Source organism: Hippocampus bargibanti, linkage group LG17 (assembly GCF_051943395.1).
Source record: "Hippocampus bargibanti isolate YZ-2025 linkage group LG17, ASM5194339v1, whole genome shotgun sequence".
Lineage (NCBI taxonomy): Eukaryota > Metazoa > Chordata > Actinopteri > Syngnathiformes > Syngnathidae > Hippocampus > Hippocampus bargibanti.
The window spans coordinates 13,029,158-13,039,289 of record NC_142750.1 but is presented as its reverse complement, the minus strand read 5'-3'; positions in this window follow the sequence as shown (position 1 = coordinate 13,039,289).

Here is a 10,132-nt window from a genome sequence, read left to right as displayed (position 1 = left end):
GATAGTGAATGTTCCAGTTCTTTCATGAGCTTCATGATAATGAACAGGCGACTAGTAACTGCATATTATATATATATATATATATATATATATATATATATATATATATATATATATATATATATATATATATATATATATATATATATATATATATATATATATATATATATATATATATATATATAATATTTTTGAAAATACAGGCAGAGTTTTTTTAATAACCCTCCCAAGTCATAAGCCTCCGTCATGTGGAGACGCTAGCCCAGAGGTGGGCAAACTATGGCCCGGGGGCCGAATCTGGAATCTTTTTAATCCGGCCCGCCAAAAGTTTGTACACAACTGAGATTGGATGAGAAAGACTACATTCATTTCATTTGGACTTGTAATGGCGGGTATTTCAACGCCAGGGGGCAGTTACTTCAAGTTGCAGAACAGAGAGGGAGGGGGGGGGGAGAAGAAAAGGGAGAGAGCTCAAGGAATAAATCTTATTCATAATAATAATAATAATAATAATAATAATAATAATAATAATAATAATAATAATAATAATAATACATTTCATTTATAAGTGCCTTTCAAAAACTCTCAAGGACACTAAAGTAATAATATTTCCCACTTGAGGACCTCTGTCAACCGGGTATTTCTGTACCAGGTTAAAAAAATATAAACAGTGAGACCTCAATTTACGAACTTAATTGGTTCCCAGACTGAGTGTGTAAGGCAAAAAGTGTGTATCTCCAAAAAAAATTCCCATAGGAAACCATTAAAATGGGAATAATCTATTCCCGGGTTTCCATAAAATATACTTTTCAACTAAATAAGCCTTAAAACTACACACAACATACCTTATTCTATGTATAATAAATGTACTATTGTATTGTAATGAAAGAAATACACTGCATTGTATTATAAAGTCACTTTACATTTGTGATGGTCATTGATGGCTTGATGGAATGGCGTTGGAGGTCAAAGGGAATTGCTGTTTGGAAAGAGGCACATTACAGGAGGACTGTAATTAAAGAAATAAACTGTGCTGTAAAAGAAAGTTTTATTGACCTTTTTGATGGTCGTTGATGGCTTATGGAAGGAGAGTCACCTTCCATAAGGACTGTTGGTAACTTAACCTCTGGTGTGGCTTCTCTTCTTTTTTCTTTGGAGACTCCTCATCATTTTTGCTGATTAAAAACTTCTTAATTGACACCTGTTGCTTTCTGACTTGTAAGGTGTTACGAAGCTGAGGCATCACATTATTGTTAATCATGTTGATGACTGTCATAGCCACAGTCTTTTCTGAATGGAACTGTTCGGTAAAAGCCTGCACATCATTCCACTTTGCCAACATTGCCTTTATGAGCTCACTTGATGCTGCAGCCATCTCCTCCTCAGATGTTCTCGAACCTTCATCCGTTACTGGCTTCAAAATCCTCAATAAGTGCCGAACTTCCAGGTTGGCGCATGGCGATGTCGGCGTGAATTAGCCGTGCTTTCTCACATAAAATAGCTTTACTCATGCTGTCGCCGGGTAGCTGCTTTTCGTTAATCCAAATTAACAGATGTTTTTCAACTTCTTCGATTGCCCGAGACCGTCGCTTTGAGAGCACGGAAACACCTTTTGCAACAGACGCACCTTTGATGGCTTTTCTGTTCCGGAGAATGGTAGCAATGATTGACTTAGCCGTGCTCGGGCACTAAATCACACAAACGCACACCTCGTTCGTGTTTTTCAATTATCTCCTTCTTCTCAGCGACGGTGAGACGGTTTATTTTGTGTCTTCTTGGGCTGAACACGAGCCTGTGGTGTTTTTTTTTCGGTCCCATCATAGTAAAATTATCAGCAAAAAGCTCCAAGTAGGCGATCGACGTGTGCATTCAATGAGAGGGGGTGTGGAAAGTAGCGCCGGCTGGAGCGCTGTTTGGTCGTGTGCTTCCGCCGAAGATCACTCCGCCAGATCCGAAGGTCGTGTGCTTGGTGGACCAGTCCTGGTGGGTGTGTATTATGAAAATAGTGCTTATTATAAGGTTTAATTTTCATAAATTTGACGTTCGTAAGATGAAAAGTTCGTAATATAAGGTGTTCGTAAGTTGAGGTCTCACTGTATATGCATTGACATTTTGATGACTACATGTATCAAATAGCCCTCACTCTGTTGTATTCTGTATACAGTGATACCTCAGTTTACGAACTTAAATGGTTCCCAGAAAGTGTGTGTCAGGTGAAAAGTTCATCTGCCATTTATTTCCCATAAGAAACCATTAAAAATGAGAATAATCCGTTCCCAGGTCCCCATAAAACATAATTTCTACTAAATAAGCTTTAAAGGACAACCGACGTCTCCGGACAAGTTGTGTCCATAATTTGTAAAATCACTTCAAATGACTTCTAATGAGCGTATTTTGCAAAGATTCCACGGCATATAGCTATATTTTACGTTTTACGACTCGCGCTGAATATTCAGGAAGTCTTTTTTCCGAGTTGATGACGATGCCTTACGTGACGTCACGTCTGGAATGCCCCTGACCGAGAAAGTGACACACAATGCATTTTGTTTGGTCTGAAAACTTTGTGTTTATACGTGTTGATGGTGAAATTAGAAGGAAAGCACATAAATAACGCCATGGTGAATCCTTGTGTGTGGCACCGAGCATCTATTTGATATTCACTGACAAAAATTGTAAGGAATTAATCAGCCCCTTAACACGGAGCTTTCCACGGAGCTTTGTCGCCCTCTTCTGCCTCTTTTCGGTGTTACATTTCCCCACCCAGATGACACACATTCAGTGCTACATTTCCCCCCTCAAAATGACACGGAATGAATTATTTAATCGATTGCAAACATGAATGCTTTCCTCTTCAGAACTATTTGAATCATATTCATAACTGGATGAGTAACAAAAAAGCATATTCTCTGAATCTGAAGCCATTGTTTTGATTCTCGAGCAAGGCAAGACGTCTAGCCATGACACCACAAACATGGGGTGGGACCTTCTGAAACTGGCCATTTCCGTTTCAAATTGAAGTACTTTTAGACACTTTAAGTCATTTTTATTGGTGTTTTGCATTTGACTAAAAATATCATACTGCGTGTTTTGGGTATTTTAGATGCTATATAACGTTTTTCTGATGTCAGTTAGGAAACAAAAAAGTGACGTCGGTTGTCCTTTAAAACTACATACAATATAACTTATTTCATGTATAATAAACGTGCTATTGTATTGTAATTAAAGAAATAAACTGTACTTTATAATAAAGTCATTTTATTTACCTTTATGATGGCCGTTGATGTAGTTGTCTCTTGATTATATCTGAGTGAAGTTACTGTGCTTTCTCTGCGATAATACCCTCACTCACATGGTCCCCTGCTAGCTGCTTTTCGTTACTCCAAATCAGCTAAAAATTTTCAACCGCTTCTCTTGCCTGAGACCGTTGCTTAGACAACACAGAAATACCCTTAGCCACGGTCGATTTAGCATATTGGTACTGGGACGCGAAGTCACACAAACGCACACCTTGTTTGTGTTTTTCGATGATCTCCTTCTTCTGCTAGACCGTAATTTTCTTTTGTATCCTCTTTGGCTTAACACTAGCCTGTGGTGGGGTCTTTTTCGGTCCCATAATAGCAAAAGTACTCCACTCGATAGCAAACCACATGGAAAACTAGTTCGCCAGCCACCGTGGCGCTGTGTGGTTTGGTTCGTCCGCCGAAAACTAGTTCGTATGCCAAGATTATATTCGCGCAAATTTAATGTTCGGAAAGTGAAACATTCGTGAGCTAAAGCGTTCGTAAGCTGAGGTATCACTGTATATTTTTTCATTTTACAATAATAATACATTTGATTTATAAGCGCTTTTCAAAATGCTCAAGGTCACTTTACAGTCACAGAATAAGTTGTTCTGTGGGTGGGCAGCGGCAGCCACACGCGCCAGCGTTCACTCAACCCGAAAGTAACTCAAAAAGATAGAAAGCGAGCTAGCTAGCTAATAGACAGCCAGCTAGATAGCTAGGCAACTTGATAGCTATATAGATAAGAGCAGTGTCTGAAACTCAGGACAAAAAGTTAGGGGGACCCGGGCAGACAACTCTGAAAAGTTGCCTGCCCGACTATAAAGTTGCCTGCCCCATTTTCCACAACTTGAAACACCATAAGACGATCGCGTGCAAAAAAAAAAAAAAAACATTGTTGCAAAGTATAAAGGATTTTTTCAAATTTAGGAAGTACCGACCACAAATGCTCCCTTGCTTAATTAATGGTAATTGTCTCTTGCTGAAGATTTTGCTCCAGTTGTCATTTGTCGTCATGGTGCACAATGCAATGTTTATGTTGCGTTGTCTGCTCAAAGCTACGAACGTTCGTTTGGCAATTTGCATACTCGGTCAATCAGCCAATCAGAAGCCAGTTTCGTGCTTCGGACTACACCATGACTGAAAAGTGTACTTGAGAGTTTTGAAAGCTGCTTCGAAAGAGGAGTCCACGTGGCTTGTAGCAATTTGCTTGTAGCTTTTGCTTTATTGAATAAAACAAATGTTTGATTTGAAAAAGTAATTGCTTTTTTTTCTTGAAAAAGTAGATGGCCACCCGGGCCGAGACGTTTTGAAAGCCCGACGTAAAAGTTGTACGCCCCGGGCCACCGGGCAGATGCTATTTCAAACACTGCTAATAGATCGCTACTGAGACAGGCAGCCAGATAGCCAATACATAGCAAATACACCTGTATTGTATGCTGCAGTTTTTGGGCAATATAGCACTTTGTTGCTTGTGTTGTCACACATGTATGTTGTTAACATACTTGGACGTTCATATCGGACATATACTGTACCATAGTTTCCTCATCCACAGAAAAACATCCTGTGACTGTAAAGTGACCTCGAGTGTTTTGAAAGGCGCTTATAAATGAAATGCATTTTTATTATAGTTGTTTCACTGTTCTCATTAATAAAAGTACGTTAATACCGTAACAGTTTTGTTCAGTTGATGTTTGATTATGGACTGAAATACATGCAGTTTTTTTTAATTTGTACTGTATCTTGTCCCTGACCCTGCCCACCTGTCGAATTTTCTAAATGAACGTGGCCCCTGAGCCAAAATGTTTTCCCAACCCCTGCGCAAGGCTATGAAAGAATGGTGTCAACCTCAGATGATTTCTGAGAAGCAGTACCAGTCTCGAAACAAGAGGTGAGAAGGTGCAAGTGGTGTAACGCAAAGCAGTGCGCGTCACATGCACCTTCTCTCTGACACGTGAGCAAATAAATTCACTTCAGGGACTGGGGCACCGCGATGATGCATTAAATAAAATATGTCCAGCTGACGTTAACTGATGTGTTTTTTTTATTAATGGAAGAAACGTGCAAAAGTGGGACAGAAGAGGCGAGCATTTAAAGACCCCCCACAGGGCCGCCCTTGCCTTACCTTGCCCTCCGCTCACTACTTAATGCAACATTATCGCTGGTCCTTGCCACAAAACAACTCAATTACACACAATTTGGTGGCACTTGGTTGGAGGCGTGATTGTATTGTGTGTTCATGCGCCGCGCTTGTGTTCTCACTCACGGCGCATGCGTAGCTGTTTGCAAACTACAGGGCAGTAGGTTGCACTTTGGAGTAAAACGGGTCAGCTGTTATGTCTGATGCATTGGTCGCTCAAGAGGCAAACGGGCCAATCCGGGCTGGGAAAGGTGAAAAGCCACAACAACAAAAAAATGACGGTGATTATAATTACAATGTAAAACTGTTTTTATCCATTCAATCATTTCCCAATCCCCTTTATTTGTCATGTTTCGGTGTGCGACTATCGGGTGGCGCTGTATGGCCCTGACTGCAGCTGCACAGGTCGTTTTAATCAGTGGCAGTAAAGAAAAAACTCTCGGCACGACCATTCAGTGTCGGGTTATTGTTTGTTTCACCTTGTTAGCTTTGTTTCGTCTTGTCATGTTTTTTTTCGATGAAAAGGTTTCTTCAGCCGTCATATGTACTTCTTTGAAGGTGTCGGACATTTCGCTTCTTATCCAAGATGCTTCTTCAGCGAACTAAAGTCTTGCTGCTAGTTTCGGCCCTATATATATCCCTACTGTCCAGACGTGGTGGTGCCGGACTCTGCTATGATTGGTCCCTGCTCTGAGGTTGGGGAGAGCAGAGGACTACTCCCTGCGGCTCCAATGATTACTTATATTGTCCTGACTGATTACTTCTATTGTCCTGCCTGAGTATGAGGTCTAAGACTGGCCTGATTGCCCCATTTGCTCTGGTATCACCTCATCAGCATAACTAGCCCTATGTTGCCTAAGCAGTCTGTTGTACGAACGATCCAAATTGAACCTCACACCACCATGGCGGTTTAGTAGCGGAGTTTGATGTTTTATGAAAATAGCTTCTTTTACTCTCCTTTCAAACCTTCTATTTTCTTTCGTTAAGATTTTAACCTCATTGTCGTCAAATGAGTGGTTGCTAGCTTTTAGGTGCATATGTACTGCCGATTGATGCCCACTAGTATTATTCCTGCGATGTTGACAGTCTTTTTTTGAGAATTTTCTTCGTCTCCCTGTCATGATCTGGTTGGCGACCAACGGGGGGCGCTGTCGGCCCCGCCTGCACCTACACAGGTGCTGGTCGTCCCGATCAGATTGGCGACCAACGGGTAGCGACGTCAGCCCTGCCTGCAGCCTCGCAGGTGCTGGTCGTTTTAATCACAGACACTTAAAAGGACACCCGGCACGACCATCCGGTGTCGGTTCATTGTTTGCTGCATGTTTGTTGCATGCATTGTGTATGCTGTGCATGTGTTTGTTTAACCTTGGCGGACTTTTGGTCTTCTTTTGATACTTTGTATTTTTTTCTCTTCAGATGATTTTGATGTTTTACATTTTGTTCCTGCTGACCATATTTTAATACAATTTGTCAAACAACCTCCTGCTCCCTCCTGCCTGCTTTTTGGGATCCGCACCCGCCATCACCACCTTGCAAACCGTGACACTCCCCAATGAATTGCTCTTTACAATTTTCATTTTTACAATGTATTGAATAAACTACATTACTTTGTTTTTCATTTGGCAGCCTATCTTTTGGATGCACAAATTTTTGCCTTACAGTGTTTATCGGTTTGGAATAAGTAGGAATTTTGTGTTGCCAAATTTTGTGTTGCCAAATGACTGTTTTCAAACCTTGTCGTGTTTTATTCATGGTTTTGTTTGCTGCTTTGGACCTTTTTGTTTGAGATTTTGTTCCTGCTGACTTTATTTATTACAATTTGTCAAATACCCCCTACACCTCCTTCCTGTCTGCATTTTTTGGTGCCCACCACCACCTTGCAAATCATTACATTATCCTCACAAAGGCCATTTTGGGGGACACCCTGAACTGTTTGCCAGGGCACTTATCGACGAATAACCATCCACATTTACACCCAAGATCAATGTAAAGTGTTCAATCAGCCTATCATGCATGTTTTTTGGAAAGTAGGAGGGAACCGGAGGACCCAGAGAAATGTGGCGAATTTTCCATCTACTGTATTGTAGATGTAGCTACCTATAGAACGTATAGCTTAAAGGACAACCGACGTCTCTGGACACGTTGTGTCCATAATTTGTAAAATATCTTCAAATGACTTCTACTGAGCGTATTTTACAAAGATTCCACCGCATATAGCTATATTTCACGTTTTAAGATTCGCGCGGAATATTCCGGAAGTCTTGTTTTTGAGTTGGTGACGAGTCCGTACGTTACGTCACTGAAGGAACGCCCCTGACCGAAAAAAGGACACATTGTAGCAGTTCTTCCATCACGTCAATGCATTTTGCTGTACTTTGGTCTGAAAACGTTGTGTAGGACCAAAAAGAGACCGAAGAGGGCGACAAAGCTCCATGTAAGGAATTAATCAGCCTGTGGAAACGGGCTGATTAATTCCTTACACTGCTTTGTCACCATGTTCTGCCTTTTTTGGGTGCCACATTTCCCACCCCTGATGCCTCAAAATGACACAGAATATTTTTTTTATTCGATTGCAAACATGTATGATTTCTTCTTCAGAACTATTTGAATCATATTCATAACTGGATGAGTAACAAGAAAGCATATTCTCCGAATCTGAAGCCATTGTTTTGATTCTCGAGCAAGGCAAGACGTCTTGCCGAGACACCACGAACATGGAAGCAGGACCTTCTGAAACTGGCCACTTCCGGTTTCAAATTGAAGTACTTTTTAGCCACTTTAAGTCATTTTTATTGGTGTTTTGCATTTGACTAAAAATATCATACTGCATGTTTTGGGTATTTTAGATGCTATAAAACGTTTTTCTGCTGTCAGCAAACAAAAAAGTGACGTCGGTTGTCCTTTAATGGTCAGCTAGCAAGCTAGCAGCTGACGTTAGACCAAGATGCATCCATACACTCATTTTCTGGACTTTACCTTCATTCCTCAAATTAAAGCTGTGTGTTTGCTTGACATCAGTTGACGCAAAATGAATACATACAAACGAAGAAAGGAAGGAACAACTAGTGCTGAAAAATAGAGGCGCACGTTAGAATAATTCTAGCCATAACGTGCGTCTGAGTATTTTAAATCAAGATTGTCAACATTTATTTAATATCAATACATGTGATAAATGGATGATGGTAGCACAATGACAAAAAAAACAAGAAAGAGCAATGGATCATAGGGTTTTTAGCACAATTGAAAACTAATTGTGGGAAGAGGGAAGAAGAGTGGGAAAGGAAGCTGGGTGAGATGAGAAAAGGTGTGGAAAAAAAATAACAGCCAGAAAAAGACATGATGGAGACTAATAAATGGAGCTTGCCGGTTCTGTTTTTGCAGTCATCAGGTACAAAGGCGACAACGAATCTTAACACTTCGCTCAGGGAAATCAGCGCACCCGCTAAATGTTCATTTTCACCTCCAGCAGGAAACAACACGCTTTCCCTTCTCGATTTGGCCCAGTTGGGGTGAGTCCTCTTGGGCCCAGGGCAGATTACAACCTGACCCACTTGCGTGCACAAGGCCAGACAGACAATATTCTCAGCTAAGGACAGAACTATACATTTTCTAATCCTCTTATTCTCCCGAGGGTTGCCGGCATGCCGGAGGCTATCCCAGAATTAGGCAGGGGGCATCCTGAACTGTTTGCCAGCAAATAATCGGTCCCTTTTCTCCCGAAAATGGGTCAATGGACAGGCCGTTCCGTCCACGGGACAGAATTCCCAGCCTTTGTTATTTCATTCGTTTAAGTTTACTTTTTTTTTAACTGACACCAGAAAAACGTTTTATAGCATCTAAAATACCCAAAACATGCAGTATGATTGGATTGGATTTGTCTTTATTAGTCTCGCAGTGGAGAAATTTACATTTCACAGCAGAAAAGTTATGAAAGAAATGAAAGTAGGAATTTGTATTTGTATTTGTAGTCAAATGCAAAACACCAATAAAAATGACTTGAAATGTCCAAAATCTGTAAAAAATCGAGCTGCAAATTGGCCATTTTCAGAAAGTGACGTCACGCCAAGACGTCTTGCGTTGCTTGTGAATCAAAACAATGGCTTCAGATACGGAGAATATGCTTTTTTGTTACACATACAGTTATGAATAGGATTCAAATAGTCCTGATGAGCAAAGCATACATGTTTGCAATCGATTAAATAATTTATTTGGGCCATTTTGAGGCGACATTGGGGGGACAATCTCTTACAAAAAAAAGAGGCACAAAATGGCGACATCCTGTGGCCACCTCCGTTTCCACAGGCTGACAAATTCTTAAATGGCGCTTGAACCCCCTCTGAAGTGATTTTACAAATTATGGACACAACTTGGCCAGGGACGTCGGTTGTCCTTTAATAACTTGGTACTCCGTTGGGCAGAACATACCAGCCAGCACTGGTCTTTTAAACAACAGGCAGCCCTATGAAGCGCAAAAAAAGGAGAGCGAATATATTCAGACAGTTTTCCATCGCTTGATCAGTATTTGTATTTTTTTTACAAAGAAGTTGTAGGAATGGTAATAGTAGAGTCGTAGTCCTGTCGTACAAGTAGTCGCAGCACTGTTGTCGTCATTGAAGTCGTCAGCTGATTTAGCAACTTGGTTTTAATGTCCTCTCGTGGTCAGCATTTATATTTCACCTCCTAAATAAAGCAGAATTTTTCAAAGTGT